General features: G+C 50.4%; 2 long non-coding RNA genes across 3 annotated transcripts; both read right to left on the reverse strand.

The window, feature by feature from the left end:
* Positions 1 to 4,438: 4,438 nt before the first annotated feature.
* LOC144740897 (uncharacterized) lies at positions 4,439 to 7,757 on the reverse strand. The gene is made up of 3 exons (XR_013589818.1): positions 6,777 to 7,757; positions 4,517 to 4,589; positions 4,439 to 4,456 (listed from the first exon to the last, which is right to left on the reverse strand). It is a non-coding gene; the product is annotated as an uncharacterized LOC144740897 (long non-coding RNA).
* Positions 7,758 to 13,551: 5,794 nt separating this feature from the next.
* On the reverse strand, positions 13,552 to 19,464 carry LOC144740896 (uncharacterized). 2 transcript variants are annotated; one of them, XR_013589817.1, is made up of 5 exons: positions 19,381 to 19,464; positions 17,418 to 17,588; positions 15,513 to 15,902; positions 14,422 to 15,061; positions 13,552 to 13,844 (listed from the first exon to the last, which is right to left on the reverse strand). It is a non-coding gene; the product is annotated as an uncharacterized LOC144740896 (long non-coding RNA). The 2 variants fall into 2 exon arrangements; XR_013589816.1 differs by lacking the exon at positions 19,381 to 19,464 and having other exon boundaries at positions 17,418 to 18,953.
* Between the last annotated feature and the right edge of the window lie 200 nt (positions 19,465 to 19,664).

The raw sequence follows: 19,664 nt of genomic DNA on the forward strand, positions 1-19,664 counted from the left end.
CCGGGCCGACAACAACCCGGGCCGACAACAACCCGGGCCGACAACAACCCGGGCCGACAACAACCCGGGCCGACAACAACCCGGGCCGACAACAACCCGGGCCGACAACAACCCGGGCCGACAACAACCCGGGCCGACAACAACCCGGGCCGACAACAACCCGGGCCGACAACAACCCGGGCCGACAACAACCCGGGCCGACAACAACCCGGGCCGACAACAACCCGGGCCGACAACAACCCGGGCCGACAACAACCCGGGCCGACAACAACCCGGGCCGACAACAACCCGGGCCGACAACAACCCGGGCCGACAACAACCCGGGCCGACAACAACCCGGGCCGACAACAACCCGGGCCGACAACAACCCGGGCCGACAACAACCCGGGCCGACAACAACCCGGGCCGACAACAACCCGGGCCGACAACAACCCGGGCCGACAACAACCCGGGCCGACAACAACCCGGGCCGACAACAACCCGGGCCGACAACAACCCGGGCCGACAACAACCCGGGCCGACAACAACCCGGGCCGACAACAACCCGGGCCGACAACAACCCGGGCCGACAACAACCCGGGCCGACAACAACCCGGGCCGACAACAACCCGGGCCGACAACAACCCGGGCCGACAACAACCCGGGCCGACAACAACCCGGGCCGACAACAACCCGGGCCGACAACAACCCGGGCCGACAACAACCCGGGCCGACAACAACCCGGGCCGACAACAACCCGGGCCGACAACAACCCGGGCCGACAACAACCCGGGCCGACAACAACCCGGGCCGACAACAACCCGGGCCGACAACAACCCGGGCCGACAACAACCCGGGCCGACAACAACCCGGGCCGACAACAACCCGGGCCGACAACAACCCGGGCCGACAACAACCCGGGCCGACAACAACCCGGGCCGACAACAACCCGGGCCGACAACAACCCGGGCCGACAACAACCCGGGCCGACAACAACCCGGGCCGACAACAACCCGGGCCGACAACAACCCGGGCCGACAACAACCCGGGCCGACAACAACCCGGGCCGACAACAACCCGGGCCGACAACAACCCGGGCCGACAACAACCCGGGCCGACAACAACCCGGGCCGACAACAACCCGGGCCGACAACAACCCGGGCCGACAACAACCCGGGCCGACAACAACCCGGGCCGACAACAACCCGGGCCGACAACAACCCGGGCCGACAACAACCCGGGCCGACAACAACCCGGGCCGACAACAACCCGGGCCGACAACAACCCGGGCCGGCCGACAACAACCCGGGCCGACAACAACCCGGGCCGACAACAACCCGGGCCGACAACAACCCGGGCCGACAACAACCCGGGCCGACAACAACCCGGGCCGACAACAACCCGGGCCGACAACAACCCGGGCCGACAACAACCCGGGCCGACAACAACCCGGGCCGACAACAACCCGGGCCGACAACAACCCGGGCCGACAACAACCCGGGCCGACAACAACCCGGGCCGACAACAACCCGGGCCGACAACAACCCGGGCCGACAACAACCCGGGCCGACAACAACCCGGGCCGACAACAACCCGGGCCGACAACAACCCGGGCCGACAACAACCCGGGCCGACAACAACCCGGGCCGACAACAACCCGGGCCGACAACAACCCGGGCCGACAACAACCCGGGCCGACAACAACCCGGGCCGACAACAACCCGGGCCGACAACAACCCGGGCCGACAACAACCCGGGCCGACAACAACCCGGGCCGACAACAACCCGGGCCGACAACAACCCGGGCCGACAACAACCCGGGCCGACAACAACCCGGGCCGACAACAACCCGGGCCGACAACAACCCGGGCCGACAACAACCCGGGCCGACAACAACCCGGGCCGACAACAACCCGGGCCGACAACAACCCGGGCCGACAACAACCCGGGCCGACAACAACCCGGGCCGACAACAACCCGGGCCGACAACAACCCGGGCCGACAACAACCCGGGCCGACAACAACCCGGGCCGACAACAACCCGGGCCGACAACAACCCGGGCCGACAACAACCCGGGCCGACAACAACCCGGGCCGACAACAACCCGGGCCGACAACAACCCGGGCCGACAACAACCCGGGCCGACAACAACCCGGGCCGACAACAACCCGGGCCGACAACAACCCGGGCCGACAACAACCCGGGCCGACAACAACCCGGGCCGACAACAACCCGGGCCGACAACAACCCGGGCCGACAACAACCCGGGCCGACAACAACCCGGGCCGACAACAACCCGGGCCGACAACAACCCGGGCCGACAACAACCCGGGCCGACAACAACCCGGGCCGACAACAACCCGGGCCGACAACAACCCGGGCCGACAACAACCCGGGCCGACAACAACCCGGGCCGACAACAACCCGGGCCGACAACAACCCGGGCCGACAACAACCCGGGCCGACAACAACCCGGGCCGACAACAACCCGGGCCGACAACAACCCCGGCAGACAACAACCCCGGCAGACAACAACCCCGGCAGACAACAACCCCGGCAGACAACAACCCCAGCAGACAACAACCCCAGCAGACAACCACCCCAGCAGACAACCACCCCAGCAGACAAACACCCCAGCAGACAACCACCCCAGCAGACAACCACCCCAGCAGACAAACACCCCAGCAGACAACAACCCCAGCAGACAACAACCCCAGCAGACAACAACCCCAGCAGACAACAACCCCAGCAGACAACAACCCCAGCAGACAACAACCCCAGCAGACAACAACCCCAGCAGACAACAACCCCAGCAGACAACAACCCCAGCAGACAACAACCCCAGCAGACAACAACCCCAGCAGACAACAACCCCAGCAGACAACAACCCCAGCAGACAACAACCCCAGCAGACAACAACGCCAGCAGACAACAACCCCAGCAGACAACAACCCCAGCAGACAACAACCCCAGCAGACAACAACCCCAGCAGACAACAAAAAGGAGTTGTTAGTAAGAAAGGACTTGTCCCTTGCTTTTCATTTGACGCGTGTGATTGTCATCGCGCTCGCTGAACGTGTTGATGCCTTCAGTAAAGAAAAATAGACTTTTGTATTTTGGGGGGGGGGGGGGGAAATGACCATGACGTATGTGGCATCAACCCGCATCACACCTGAGCTAAGCGCTCTGCAATGCTTACCCCCCTACCACATGGCTCTTCGCGCGCCGTACTTCTACAGCTGTTCACAGCGTGCCGGGAGATTTTAGGTGGCACTTCGCTCCTGGCCGATAAAGTCAATGGCTTCTCGGAGTTTCAATAAAAATCCGTGTGAAGAACGGGTACAACTGCCATCTTAAATATAAAGCAGAACTTACACCTGTTTGTTTGTGTGCAGCAGCAAAAACTCTCCAACGCTGAGCTCTGGCGTCATGAAATTTTCACAGCTTATGCTGTCTGGAATGTCTAAGCGAACGCCACGTCATTCCCTTCCCGAGTGGCAAACATCGACCTGACGTAGCAGTGGGTTCAGGTTGAATTTCCTTGAGTGAAAACATCCGATTTAGGTAAATTGAAGTGTTTCGGCTTCCTTCTTGCAAGCATCAATTTTTCAGGGTTTTTCATTGAATTATGAGGAAATATTAAATTAATCCAAGACAAGAATCCAAGTCCCGGGCAAAGCCGGGTATTGAAGCTAGTTATTAATAAACCCCAATGATCCTATCGAAATTAGGGATTTCTATCGGATCGTTGGGGGGGGGGGCACGTGCCACCCCACCCCCACTGGCTCCACCACTGTCACACACTGGCATGGTTCACAGGTGGTGGTGTGTCCAGACCCACGCCTGGCCACCTTCACCTGCTCAGTATTAATGCTTCCTCACTCCACCAAGTAATTCATTGAGGATCAATCAACACAGCCGAGACTGCGTGTCTCTCTCTCCGCGTGGTCGTGTGGATTTCCTTCCCGATCCCCGGGTTTCCCCTCCACATGTAGAGAGTGAACACCGCCACGCGTCTAGAGTGAACACCGCCACGCGTCTAGAGTGAACACCGCTACGCGTCTAGAGTGAACTCCGCCACGCGTCTAGAGTGAACTCCGCCACGCGTCTAGAGTGAACTCCGCCACGCGTCTAGAGTGAACTCCGCCACACGTCTAGAGTGAACACCGCCACGCGTCTAGAGTGAACTCCACCACGCGTCTAGAGCGAACACCGCCACACGTCTAGAGCGAACACCGCCACGCGTCTAGAGTGAACACCGCCACACGTCCAGAGTGAACTCCGCCACACGTCCAGAGTGAACTCCGCCACGTGTCTAGAGTGAACTCCACCACGTGTCTAGAGTGAACTCCGCCACGTGTCTAGAGTGAACTCCGCCACACGTCTAGAGTGAACACCATCACGTGTCTAGAGTGAACACCACCACGTGTCTAGAGTGAACTCCGCCACGCATCTAGAGTGAACACCGCCACGCGTCTAGAGTGAACACTGCCACGCGTCTAGAGTGAACACCGCCACGCTGTTGACGAGCCTCACCTTGTTGTTATTGTTGTTGTGGGCAAGTCGCTTCTGAAAACAAGAGCGGTATATCAGCTCAAGCGGGTGTGGCCTGGTAAAAAAAATGGAAAAAAAAACCTATTAAACTTAGAGTCAGCTAACATAACAGTCAACACCCTACCTGGTTGATAACGTTCTTCCAAAGATTGCTCAATTTGAGAGAGAGACACGGAGACATATAGACAGACACATAAGCAGAGAGAGAGAGATGACACAAAGACACACAGAGAGAGACACAGATATAGACACACAGAGAGAGAGATGACACAGAGAGAGACACACATAGGCACACAGAGAAACAACGCCTCTGTGTTGAGGCCTTAAATAGAGAGAGGGGGGGTGGGTAGTGAAGGGGGTAGAGAAATTAGCATGTCAATGCAAGGCCGTAGCCATGAAGTCAACATTGGGGGAGACCAAATATTCCACGGGTCTGGGGTCCCCCCCCCAGAAAAATATCTAAATTTGAAAACTATTTTCCTGCCATTTCCTCCCTAAAATATTTTTAAAAGTTCACTAGCACATGGCATGGACTTTGTTTTATTTGATACAATAATGTCTAATAGGGTATTGTAATACATTGCTGTTTCTTTTTTACCTTTCTTGTTTCATAGTATGTAATGGCAGAGATTAGGGATTCATAAAGTACAACGCAATCCTATAAACAGGAATCTATGCATTGTTATATGAAGACAAGTCCAGATTTCGTGGCCAAGGTTTAGCAAATTGTTGTCTTTATTAACAGAGCATCACAATTATTATTTACAAATAATTTTACAGAAACATATTGGGGGGCATATTTGATTATTATACGTATTATAACATATTATAACATTATAATTATGACATATTATACTTATTATAACATTATAATTATTATATATTATAACATAATATTATACTTATTATAACATGTTATAATGACGGCCTTGTGTCAATGAGAGACTTGGAGGTTTGGAGACTGCACAGAGAGAGAGAGAGACACTTAATGTAATGCAACACAGAGAGTCGGTCAACACACCAACTAACGTACTCTTAGGTTTTTTCGGTAAAGTCACCACGTAGGTAAAAAATGAAATTAAAATTAATGAAAGTAAAGCTTAATAACCAGGCTACAGTCTACATTATAGACTGCCAGTACACTCACCCAGCTTAATAACCAGGCTACAGTCTACGTTACTACGTTATAGACTGCCAGTACACTCACCCAGCTTAATAACCAGGCTACAGTCTACATTATAGACTGCCAGTACACTCACCCAGCTTAATAACCAGGCTACAGTCCACATTATAGACTGCCAGTACACTCACTTCAGTCCTCGGACTGGTTTACAGCAGCGTCCTGCATTGAGTTTTTATTGTAAGATTTCTGTTTCGGCCAATTAATGATGACGAGTGTTAATACAAGTGGGAGAAAACCGGAGCACCCGAGAAAAACCCACGCCATGTGCGTGGTGGCAACACTCTATCCCTGCACAGATGGAAACAGGTGGCAATTAATCCGCTGGCCAAAGGCTAGATTATGGACCGGGCCAGTGGGGCCAGTGCCCCGGGGCTGCCAGGGGGGGCCTCCAAGCCTCAGGCCGCTAGGTGTGTCGCCCAAGTCTTCCGAAGGAAGTTGAACGCCAGGGCCCTCAGTGCGCACAGCGCAAGCCGACCACTGGCCCCTGGGTGGTTATAGCGTGAGCTAACCACTAGGGCCCCCAGACCCCTCAGTGCTTACAATGTGAGGGCCCCTTAGACCATTTGGTGTTTAAAACGTAACCTGACAACTAGGGTCCCTGGGCCCCTCGACACCTACAGTGTGAGTGTCCCAGGGCCCCTCCACGCTTAAATCATGAGCTGACCACTAGGGCCCCCAGGCCCCTCGGTGCACACATCGAGCGTAACACCTGGGCCCCTTGGTACATACAGTGCATGCCTAAAACGAGAGCCTCTGAACAACCGAGCCACTGGTCGGCACGCTAAAATATAAAATATAAATTTTCAAATTTTCTTTGTGGATTTCACACCTGATGATGATTTCTTGTGTTGCAGTCGAAACGTCGTGAGAATTTTTATTGTTTTATATTTATATTATTTTATTATTACCAAGTTTGCAGTCGATACCACTTTGGGAAGTGGGTTAAAATTGAGTTACAAGAGTTGAGGATACAACAACAGACAGAGTGGGCTAATAGAAGGCGCGTAATAAAAAAAACCGAAAACAGGCTGGAACAACGAGGACGTCCAGAATAAGTACCTGCTCGATCGAGACCCAAACATTCCTCCTTGTAGACACGAGTGGTGTAACCATCATCTGCATCAGAACATCAAAAGGCCGCTGCACACGTCTCGATTATAAACGGCTTAGACTCCGCCCTCGGCCCCGCACCCCTTCTGGATATTCCAGAATGCCTTGCCCACAGGTGCAATTGACAGAACGGAATTGTACCCCTAATGACATTGTCTACCAATCTCCTAGCGACACGCGCTACAGTGACTCATTCAATGTCAATAGACGTAATAATGCCATAAGAGGAATAGGCAGGGATTCTCCTGTAGATACAACTGGTTCTTCATGTTCTACAGATGTAGATGCCACTGGGTTTTGACGTTCTGCAGATGTAGATGCCACTGGTTCTTCACGTTCTGTAGATGTAGATGCCACTGGTTCTTCTCGTTCTGTAGATGTAGATACCACTGGTTCTTCTCGTTCTGTAGATGTAGATGCCACTGGTTCTTCATGTTCTGCAGATGAAGATGCCACTGGTTCTTCACGTTCTGCAGATGTAGATGCCACTGGTTCTTCACGTTCTGCAGATCTAGATGCCACTGGTTCTTCACGTTCTGTAGATGTAGATGCCACTGGTTCTTCACGTTCTGCAGATCTAGATGCCACTGGTTTTTCTCGTTCTGTAGATGTAGATACCACTGGTTCTTCTCATTCTGCAGGTGTAGATGCCACTGATTCTTCACGTTCTGCAGATGTAGATGCCACTGATTCTTCACGTTCTGCCGATGTAGATACCACTGGTTCTTCACGTTCTGCAGGTGTAGATGCCACTGATTCTTCACGTTCTGCCGATGTAGATACCACTGGTTCTTCACGTTCTGCAGGTGTAGATACCACTGGTTCTTCTCGTTCTGCAGATGTAGATGCCACTGGTTCTTCACGTTCTGTAGATGTAGATGCCACTGGTCCTTCACGTTCTGTAGATGTAGATACCACTGGTTCTTCATGTTCTGTATATCTAGATACCACTGGTTCTTCACGTTCTGCAGATGTAGATGCCACTGGTTCTTCTCAATCTGCAGATGTAGATGCCACTGGTTCTTCACGTTCTGTAGATGTAGATGCCACTGGTTCTTCACGTTCTGTAGATGTAGATGCCACTGGTTCTTCTCGTTCTGTAGATGTAGATACCACTGGTTCTTCTCATTCTGCAGGTGCAGATACCACTGGTTCTTCTCGTTCTGTAGATGTAGATACCACTGGTTCTTCTCATTCTGCAGATGTAGATGCCACTGGTTATTCACGTTCTGTAGATGTAGATGCCACTGGTTCTTCTCATTCTGCAGATGTAGATGCCACTGGTTCTTCACGTTCTGTAGATGTAGATACCACTGGTTCTTCTCATTCTGCAGATGTAGATGCCACTGGTTCTTCACGTTCTGTAGATGTAGATACCACTGGTTCTTCTCATTCTGCAGATGTAGATGCCACTGTTTCTTCTCGTTCTGTAGATGTAGATACCACTGGTTCTTCTCATTCTGCAGATGTAGATGCCACTGGTTCTTCATGTTCTACAGATGTAGATACCACTGGTTCTTCACGTTCTGTAGATGTAGATACCACTGGTTCTTCTCATTCTGCAGATGTAGATGCCACTGGTTCTTCTCGTTCTGTAGATGCCACTGGTTCTTCACGTTCTGTAGATGTAGATACCACTGGTTCTTCGCATTCTGCAGATGTAGATGCCACTGGTTCTTCACGTTCTGTAGATGTAGATACCACTGGTTCTTCTCATTCTGCAGATGTAGATGCCACTGGTTCTTCACGTTCTGTAGATGTAGATACCACTGGTTCTTCACATTCTGTAGATGTAGATGCCACTGGTTCTTCTCGTTCTGTAGATGTAGATACCACTGGTTCTTCACGTTCTGCAGATGTAGATGCCACTGGTTCTTCTCATTCTGCAGATGTAGATGCCACTGGTTCTTCACGTTCTGTAGATGTAGATGCCACTGGTTCTTCACGTTCTGTAGATGTAGATGCCACTGGTTCTTCTCGTTCTGTAGATGTAGATACCACTGGTTCTTCTCGTTCTGTAGATGTAGATACCACTGGTTCTTCTCATTCTGCAGATGTAGATGCCACTGGTTATTCACGTTCTGTAGATGTAGATGCCACTGGTTCTTCTCATTCTGCAGATGTAGATGCCACTGGTTCTTCACGTTCTGTAGATGTAGATACCACTGGTTCTTCTCATTCTGCAGATGTAGATGCCACTGGTTCTTCACGTTCTGTAGATGTAGATACCACTGGTTCTTCTCATTCTGCAGATGTAGATGCCACTGTTTCTTCTCGTTCTGTAGATGTAGATGCCACTGGTTCTTCACGTTCTGTAGATGTAGATACCACTGGTTCTTCACGTTCTGTAGATGTAGATACCACTGGTTCTTCTCATTCTGCAGATGTAGATGCCACTGGTTCTTCTCGTTCTGTAGATGCCACTGGTTCTTCACGTTCTGTAGATGTAGATACCACTGGTTCTTCGCATTCTGCAGATGTAGATGCCACTGGTTCTTCACGTTCTGTAGATGTAGATACCACTGGTTCTTCTCATTCTGCAGATGTAGATGCCACTGGTTTTTCACGTTCTGTAGATGTAGATACCACTGGTTCTTCACGTTCTGCAGATGTAGATGCCACTGGTTCTTCTCATTCTGCAGATGTAGATGCCACTGGTTCTTCACGTTCTGTAGATGTAGATGCCACTGGTTCTTCACGTTCTGTAGATGTAGATGCCACTGGTTCTTCTCGTTCTGTAGATGTAGATACCACTGGTTCTTCTCGTTCTGTAGATGTAGATACCACTGGTTCTTCTCATTCTGCAGATGTAGATGCCACTGGTTATTCACGTTCTGTAGATGTAGATGCCACTGGTTCTTCTCATTCTGCAGATGTAGATGCCACTGGTTCTTCACGTTCTGTAGATGTAGATACCACTGGTTCTTCTCATTCTGCAGATGTAGATGCCACTGGTTCTTCACGTTCTGTAGATGTAGATACCACTGGTTCTTCTCATTCTGCAGATGTAGATGCCACTGTTTCTTCTCGTTCTGTAGATGTAGATGCCACTGGTTCTTCACGTTCTGTAGATGTAGATACCACTGGTTCTTCACGTTCTGTAGATGTAGATACCACTGGTTCTTCTCATTCTGCAGATGTAGATGCCACTGGTTCTTCTCGTCCTGTAGATGCCACTGGTTCTTCACGTTCTGTAGATGTAGATACCACTGGTTCTTCGCATTCTGCAGATGTAGATGCCACTGGTTCTTCACGTTCTGTAGATGTAGATACCACTGATTCTTCTCATTCTGCAGATGTAGATGCCACTGGTTCTTCACGTTCTGTAGATGTAGATACCACTGGTTCTTCACATTCTGTAGATGTAGATGCCACTGGTTCTTCTCGTTCTGTAGATGTAGATACCACTGGTTCTTCTCATTCTGCAGATGTAGATGCCACTGGTTCTTCATGTTCTACAGATGTAGATGCCACTGGTTCTTCACGTTCTGTAGATGTAGATGCCACTGGTTCTTCTCATTCAGCAGATGTAGATGCCACTGGTTCTTCTCGTTCTGTAGATGTAGATGCCACTGGTTCTTCACGTTCTGTAGATGTAGATACCACTGGTTCTTCTCATTCTGCAGATGTAGATGCCACTAGTTCTTCTCGTTCTGTAGATGTAGATGCCACTGGTTCTTCACGTTTTGTAGATGTAGATACCACTGGTTCTTCACGTTCTGTAGATGTAGATACCACTGGTTCTTCTCATTCTGCAGATGTAGATGCCACTGGTTCTTCTCGTTCTGTAGATGTAGATGCCACTGGTTCTTCACGTTCTGTAGATGTAGATACCACTGGTTCTTCTCATTCTGCAGATGTAGATGCCACTGGTTCTTCACGTTCTGTAGATGTAGATACCACTGGTTCTTCTCATTCTGCAGATTGTAGATGCCACTGGTTCTTCACGTTCTGTAGATGTAGATACCACTGGTTCTTCTCATTCTGCAGATGTAGATGCCACTGGTTCTTCATGTTCTACAGATGTAGATGCCACTGGTTCTTCACATTCTGTAGATGTAGATGCCACTGGTTCTTCTCGTTCTGTAGATGTAGATACCACTGGTTCTTCTCATTCTGCAGATGCCACTGGTTCTTCATGTTCTACAGATGTAGATGCCACTGGTTCTTCACGTTCTGTAGATGTAGATGCCACTGGGTTTTCTCGTTCTGTAGATGTAGATGCCACTGGTTCTTCTCATTCTGCAGATGTAGATGCCACTGGTTCTTCTCGTTCTGTAGATGTAGATGCCACTGGTTCTTCACGTTCTGTAGATGTAGATACCACTGGTTCTTCTGATTCTGCAGATGTAGATGCCACTGGTTCTTCACGTTCTGTAGATGTAGATACCACTGGTTCTTCTCATTCTGCAGATGTAGATGCCACTGGTTCTTCACGTTCTGTAGATGTAGATACCACTGGTTCTTCTCATTCTGCAGATGTAGATGCCACTGGTTCTTCATGTTCTACAGATGTAGATGCCACTGGTTATTCACGTTCTGTAGATGTAGATGCCACTGGTTCTTCTCGTTCTGTAGATGTAGATACCACTGGTTCTTCTCATTCTGCAGATGTAGATGCCACTGGTTCTTCATGTTCTACAGATGTAGATGCCACTGGTTCTTCACGTTCTGTAGATGTAGATGACACTGGTTCTTCTCATTCTGCAGATGTAGATGCCACTGGTTCTTCATGTTCTACAGATGTAGATACCACTGGTTCTTCTCAGTCTGCAGATGTAGATGCCACTGGTTCTTCACGTTCTGTAGATGTAGATACCACTGGTTCTTCTCATTCTGCAGATGTAGATGCCACTGGTTCTTCACGTTCTGTAGATGTAGATACCACTGGTTCTTCTCATTCTGCAGATGTAGATGCCACTGGTTCTTCATGTTCTGTAGATGTAGATGCCACTGGTTCTTCTCGTTCTGTAGATGTAGATACCACTGGTTCTTCTCATTCTGCAGATGTAGATGCCACTGGTTCTTCATGTTCTACAGATGTAGATGCCACTGGTTCTTCACGTTCTGTAGATGTAGATGCCACTGGTTCTTCTCATTCTGCAGATGTAGATGCCACTGGTTCTTCATGTTCTACAGATGTAGATGCCACTGGTTCTTCTCGTTCTGTAGATGCCACTGGTTCTTCTCGTTCTGTAGATGTAGATACCACTGGTTCTTCTCATTATGCAGATGTAGATGCCACTGGTTCTTCATGTTCTACAGATGTAGGTGCCACTGGTTCTTCACGTTCTGTAGATGTAGATGCCACTGGTTCTTCTCATTCTGCAGATGTAGATGCCACTGGTTCTTCATGTTCTACCGATGTAGATGCCACTGGTTCTTCTCATTCTGCAGATGTAGATGCCACTGGTTCTTCTCATTCTGTAGATGTAGATGCCACTGGTTCTTCTCATTCTGCAGATGTAGATACCACTGGTTCTTCTCATTCTGCAGATGTAGATACCACTGGTTCTTCTCATTCTGTAGATGTAGGTGCCACTGGTTCTTCACGTTCTGTAGATGTAGATGCCACTGGTTCTTCTCATTCTGCAGATGTAGATGCCACTGGTTCTTCTCGTTCTGTAGATGTAGATGCCACTGGTTCTTCTCATTCTGCAGATGTAGATACCACTGGTTCTTCTCATTCTGCAGATGTAGATACCACTGGTTCTTCTCATTCTGTAGATGTAGATGCCACTGGTTCTTCACGTTCTGTAGATGTAGATGCCACTGGTTCTTCTCATTCTGTAGATGTAGATGCCACTGGTTCTTCTCATTCTGCAGATGTAGATACCACTGGTTCTTCTCATTCTGTAGATGTAGATGCCACTGGTTCTTCTCATTCTGCAGATGTAGATGCCACTGGTTCTTCACGTTCTGTAGATGTAGGGAGTGCTCCTAATCTCAACTTGTTACCTGTGTAATAAAAGACTTGACCACGATCTCTGGCTCAGTGTCCTATATTTGGTTCGTACTGTATTTCCCAAACGGCTGTCTCCTCTTTGCTCAGTCCCCACAGTGCTGACTCCGATGTCTTTCCAGTGTCCACCAGCAGCCCCTCTGTTGGCCTCTGTCGCTCTTGTAGCCCCCACAGCAGTTCCGCTGCTGTTACTCTCTCTCAGCCCCCCTGGCTGTAATCGCTGCAGCTCCTCTCGCTCTTGGTTACTCCGCAGCTCTGACAGCCTCGTGCTGTCTCTCTCTCTTCGTCGCTCCTGCGACTCTCTGCAGCCACACCGCTGCCTCTAACACACAGCCTTCCTGGCTGTACTCTCTGCAGCCACACCGCTGCCTCTAACACACAGCCTTCCTGGCTGTACTCTCTGCAGCCTCACCACTGCCTCTAACACACAGCCTTCCTGGCTGTACTCTCTGCAGCCTCACCGCTGCCTCTAACACACAGCCTTCCTGGCTGTACTCTCCGCAGCCACACCGCTGCCTCTAACACACAGCCTTCCTGGCTGTACTCTCTGCAGCCTCACCGCTGCCTCTAACACACAGCCTTCCTGGCTGTACTCTCCGCAGCCACACCGCTGCCTCTAACACACAGCCTTCCTGGCTGTACTCTCTGCAGCCACACCGCTGCCTCTAACACACAGCCTTCCTGGCTGTACTCTCTGCAGCCTCACCGCTGCCTCTAACACACAGCCTTCCTGGCTGTACTCTCCGCAGCCACACCGCTGCCTCTAACACACAGCCTTCCTGGCTGTACTCTCTGCAGCCACACCGCTGCCTCTAACACACAGCCTTCCTGGCTGTACTCTCTGCAGCCTCACACCACCCCGTAGCTCCCTACTGTTCTCCGGGGTTGGCTCCCGCTGGCCGACGGTGCCCCCCTCCTCTCGTTCGCCCGCGTGGCCTCACTCTTTTCCATTCACAACCCGACTGACTTCTCCTTCCCGAACCTTTCACCCACGTCACATGGCTCCACCTCCCCGTGACGTCACATCCGGAAGGTCGCTTACGCCCGCATTACACCTGTGTAGTAACGCTCACGACTCGTTCACACCGGAGTTGGAGGCACACTTGTTTATTTAACACCAACGTTGTGACATACACATTTGAGGGGGTATCGGCCCCCTCACCCGTCTATCTGAGGACACACCTCTCTAGCTAACCCTAGCCTGCCTCTGAGTCCTCCACTAATGGGCTAGGGGAGGCTATCTTGGCCCGACACTGGTCAGTCGGGCCCGGTACCCAGAGTCCAGACCAGCACTGGCTCTGGCCCTGGTACCACGCCACTGGCTCGAGCCTGCGCGGTCCTGATAAGGACGGCGTACCAGGGGGAGTCCAGGGCTCTCTCTAAGACGTCTTCCGTCTTCTCTCCTTTAGCTAAACATCACTCCCGAGCCCTACGATACATTCCCCTTTTATACCCAACCCCTCCCTGAGGGGTGGGGCCCCGGGAGATCATAACGACCGAATCGACCCCCCAGGGTGTCTGGCGCGGACGTCGCAGAGGGCACCTGCTCGTGCACTCATGTAGCCCCGCCTACTGTGTTTGTTTACCATAGGCTGCCATGCATAACGGGCTCTCTCTCTAACACCCCTACACCTGTATAAAAGGCACCTGTTCACAGAAGAAATCAATAAATCAGATTCCAAACTCTCCATCATGGCCAAGACCAATGAGCTCTGCAAGGATGTCAGGGACAAGATTGTAAACCTACACAAGGCTGGAATGGGCTACAAGACCATCGCCAAGCAGCTTGGTGAGAAGGTGACAAAAGTTGGTGCGATTATTCGCAAATGGAAGAAACACAAAAGAACTGTCAATCTCCCTCGGCCTGGGGCTCCATGCAAGATCTCACCTCGTGGAGTTGCAATGATCATGAGAACGGTGAGGAATCAGCCCAGAACTACACGGGAGGATCTTGTCAATGATCTCAAGGCAGCTGGGACCATAGTCACTAAGAAAACAGTTGGTAACACACTACGCCGTGAAGGACTGAAATCCTGCACTCGCTCTCACTCACACTATCAGACTCACACACACTCACTTTCACACTCTCAGACACACACACTTACCTGGTCAATATTCTAGATATTTTTAAACTATCAATCAGAATTTGTTTAACCAAGAAAACTGTGGACCCGCTTCACCCTTCTTGGTGTCGACAGCAGATCCAGAGGCAGGAAGGCAGGCGGAATGGAAGTGGCTGAGGTGGCTTACAATCGTCATCTGCTGCTGCTGACTGCAGCCAACATCAACATAGGGAGGATAAAAATAAGCAAAGCCAGATTTGCAAAACACATAATGGCAAGCGCACTACAGATGAAGTGCTGGACCTGTTAAACGTAAAAAATTAAATGACGCAATGCTTCACAATCGACTGTCGATGTGATAAACCGTCACGGCTGGCGGTGGTGATTCGATTAAAAACATGATTAACAGTTGTTGTTGTTTTAACGTCTAATTTGTATTTACCGTTTGTTCCGTCTCGTTAATCATAATCACAATAAAACACATTCCAAGTGATTAATAATCTACAACTCGCATCGTAACAACTGCCTGATTACTAATCTAGTATATAATTACAATAACCCCCCCCCCTCAAATCTCTGCACGTGATGAGTTAATGAGTTAATGATGACGTCACCCTGCTGCTGCTCTATATAAGAACGGGAGACAGAGGAGAGCCTCACCATTCTGGCGAATTGCCCGATGAGTAGGGGGGGGGGTTAGCGCGGTGCCTCTGTATCTCTGCTGGTGTCGTGCCAAGTCTCGGCTCCCTGGCTTCCTGGCCAGTGGCAGCCTCGCAGGCCCTCGGGGGCATGGCGACCAAGCGCTCTGGGGTGGTGAGCCAAGGTGAGCGGGCCAGTTTGGCTGCTGCAGAGGCGGAGGATGGTGAGGTGGGACTGCCTGGAGGAGGGAGACCCGCAGAGGAGAGGGACGAGGCGCGAGCGTCGACCTTGAGGCGAGCGGAGGAGGACGCCTGGTGGCAGCGGGCGAGGAAGGGAGAGGAGCCGACGAGGAGTGGAATGGTGTCGGCCAGCCCAGGAGAGGAGGTGGAGGAAGCACCGAGCTCGGCGGGGCTGCAGGCGCAAGGTGCACAACGCGACGCAATGCAGGTATGTGCTTGGATCACAAATTCGGATAATACACAATTAACCTCGGAATAAAAACGCAAAAATGCAACAATTCCAAAGAACGAAAATGTAAATATGCAATAAAGTGCCATTATCTGCACGGATAAAAGGAATCAAGATTGAAGAGTATCAGTTTAACATGTAGGCTTTCGCGACCAATATCATACATAATAGTTTTTTTTGGGTTATATCGCGTAAATATATATTTATATAAATATCTACGAGGTTAGATCGCATATTTATGTGATCTAACCCCTGACAACGACCTGTATTGTGGAAGAGTCTCTTATGGTCGTTTTACATTTTCGTAAACGTGATTCGTACAAACGGATAAGTAACGTTTGAATTATGTTAATTTGCTTAGAGTCCAAGTTAAACCTCAGTTAGAAACGATAATTGAGCACGGACGTGGCGTGAATGATGGTAACGGCTGCATTTCCCTACTATGGGATGGAAGCACAAACCTCAAACGCCGTATTGAGCGCTCTGAAGCTTTGTGTTTGTGGCACAGGATGGGACCGGGAGTCGAGTCAATTCCACAAGAGTCAGAATATTTATTTATAACTGGGGAAGGAATCTGATAAGCTATGAAGCTCTTTTTCCTTGATGCCCAGTGGGGGCGTGTCGGCAAGTTACAACAACAAACAAAACACAAACACGACAGGAGTGCGACATAGAGAAACAGGGTAAGCAAGTGGTACAATATAATTAATGTATTTATTAATGAGTTATCGAAGTCTGACTTGTCAACATTAGGCAGCAGAAAGCACAACGCAGTTACAGACCACACCAAGACAGCGCCACACAGCAGTAGCCCTCAATACAATGGCACATTGACATTGAACAATCGACGAGCAGGTAATGGTCAACGTTACAAATCACATTTGCAAGTGTGACTGTATCCAGCACGAATCTACTGCTTCAGGATCTGTGTTTGAAGGGCAGCAGGCACGGGGTAGCAGGATTAGGGGGAGAGTGAAGTGAGGTTGGGAAGGAAGTCCTCGAGGGCGGACAAAAGTTCAAGACGAGCAGCAGTCAGAATCTTTATATCCTGGGGACGGAGAGGTGAACGCGATCACTTCTAACTGAAGAAAGTCCAAGGTGGGCTTGGGCAGGATGTGGCACGACTCGACGGGATGCTGGCCAACGGTCAAGAATAATGAGCGAGTGGCAATCCAAGGGAGTGGAACGCGTTTTGGAATGCCTCCGCTGAGCAGACGGAGCGACGACATCGGTGTGACACGTTGTCCTGCCCCCATTGTCGTGCTCCCATTTTGCATGTTGTGGGTTTACCCTCCAACACACCGGTGTGCTGAACCAGTAACTAATTGGCACATTTTGTTTACTTGACAAACCTTACTAATTGGCTGTTGGGTGGTGGTGGGTTTACCGACACATCTATATTTACACTATATAAACAAACAACCTTTATTACGGACGAAATCAGGTCGTGCTCGGTACCTGGGTGAATTGTTACATCGCAAGATGGCGGGAGGTGGTCGTGGCTTTGGGGAGGCATTCGTTCAGCTGTGGACCGAGTGTGGTTGATGAGGACAATGAGTCTATTTGTTGCTGTAAGTGTCCACGATGATAAGGCACTCCGACGAGCTCTCCTTTGTGGCCAGGTCACTTCTGAAAAAGAGCGACATAGCTCGGTGAGGTTTGTGTGTGCCCTTGCTATGTGCTTTACCCCAATTACACCTGATGATGAGCGCCTGTGTTGCGTTCGCAACGTCGTTATTTATTTTAATCTGATTTTATTTTATTTGTTAATATTTTATTTCCACATACGTGACTTTACCAAAAACAACAGTATAGGTTTAACTGGTGAAGTAAAAAAAAATTCGAGTGGAATGTTTAGAAAAGCTTCACCAACTACGTTATTTCCTCTGCCCGTGGCTGTCCCGTCTCCTGTCGGTTTTGCGATGGTGCCCCTCGCTTTGCAAACGGAATCACTCCGGTCTCATCCACGTGATGCGTGCGGTGCGTTCCACTCTTTGTTCCGTGCGCGGCGTTTTGAGCCTCATTGGCATTCAGACGCCACACGTACAAGTGGTGCTGTGGCGTGTCGGTGGCTTGTGTCTGTGGTCTGAACAAGTTAATTATTTCAAACAACAAAACAATTATTTCACGGCATTAAACAGGTAATCTTAAATCTGGAATTGTATTTGCACGAATCATTGTCTCGTAAGCTGGAGGGTTTCTTTCCTGTGCGAGTCAAACAAGAAGGTTTGCCATAAATATTTCTATCAACATGACTTCCAGGGCAATCATAGCTACTCAAAGTCCAGCATAAACTGTTATTTATTTTTTGACCGAGAAATCAGCCGCATGAAAGCTGCTCCCGTCGTCTCCCAGGGGCATACAATTCTTGTCCAGACCAGCGACGGAATTCAAAATTTCGAGACCTCACAGAAGAAGACTGCAAGGCTGGAGCCAATGGAACCATTTAGTGCTCCCAATTAAGTTTTGGCTGCGAGGATGTTTCAAGTTATCTCGATCCTTATAAACATTCCCCTGCAATTGCTACTGCGTGTCCTAATGTTCCGACGGTAACATGCCTTGCGAATTACAATACGTTAAAAACCTAACCTTTTGCATAACGGTCAATTAATCCCGATTAGCTAAAGCTACTGGCAAAGGCGTGGCGGTTCCAACAAAGTGGCTTTGGGGAAGGGGGCCACATTGAATACGCACTACAATGACAATAGTTTAAAGCGATTTGAAGCATGTTTCATTTTGGGGGGGGCAGAGCTTTGACCTCATATTTGAGGGGGGTCTGACTTTTTGTGACGCCGTGTGGGGAGGGGGTGGTCAAAAATCGTCCAAAATTGCATTGAACATAACGGAACGCGATTTTGGGGGTGGGGGGGGGGGAGTGGGGTGGAGGTGCCCGTTGCTTGAACTAAACTAAAACTGTTATTTACCAGGTAAAGCCACCTGGGAGCTATGAGCTATTTTTCAGAAGCCACATGTGACGACAGCTCATAAAAGTGGCGTACGTCATGGTCATCTTCGGCTGGATAGAGTGTTTCCCACGCAGTGTCTGTTATGGGGGTTTAACCTTGCTTCTTTGTGTGGTGGTGGTGGTGCGTGTGGGTCGGTGGTGGTGGCGAGTCTGCGGGTCTCTGTGTGGTGGTGGTGAGTCCGCGGGTCTGTGAGCGTGGGTGTTGGTCAACTGTGCTTCTCAATGCCCGTCATTGCAAGTTGTTGAAATACACAATGTACTTTGCTGCAGTGCCCTCTGCTACCTTCAACATCAGAAGCGCATTTCAAAGCGCACGATGCAGTAACTCCTTTGTTCGGTGGTTAGCCAAAAGCCGCCGCTGCTGCGAGAATGAGCGGAGTTCGCGTGATGGTTTATGCTCCTTGACGAGATCAGCAGCGAGGTGTTGTGGGCTTTGTGTCATCGAGGCACACCCACCTGGTCTGCGTCTCCACTTGTGCCGCCGTAAGGGGCGCTCCTTACGGCGTTTTTTGTCTTTTTTCCGTTTTCGCAGAAGGGCGGGCAGCAACTTCTTCCGCTTCCTTTTTTTTACGTCCGATTCCAACCTGACGACGACAAGCGTCGAGAAGGGAGGGAATGACTGTGGCCGAGAAGACCTGACGCTTCGGGCGGAGCGACAGACCAGGTAGCTTCCACACAGCGTTACTCAACCGATGAAAAGATATTGCCGTTCGACCCAAGCGCCTCACCCTCGCTGATGA

Source organism: Lampetra planeri, unplaced genomic scaffold, assembly GCF_965212315.1.
Source record: "Lampetra planeri unplaced genomic scaffold, kcLamPlan1.2.h2 scaffold_337, whole genome shotgun sequence".
Taxonomy (NCBI): domain Eukaryota; kingdom Metazoa; phylum Chordata; class Hyperoartia; order Petromyzontiformes; family Petromyzontidae; genus Lampetra; species Lampetra planeri.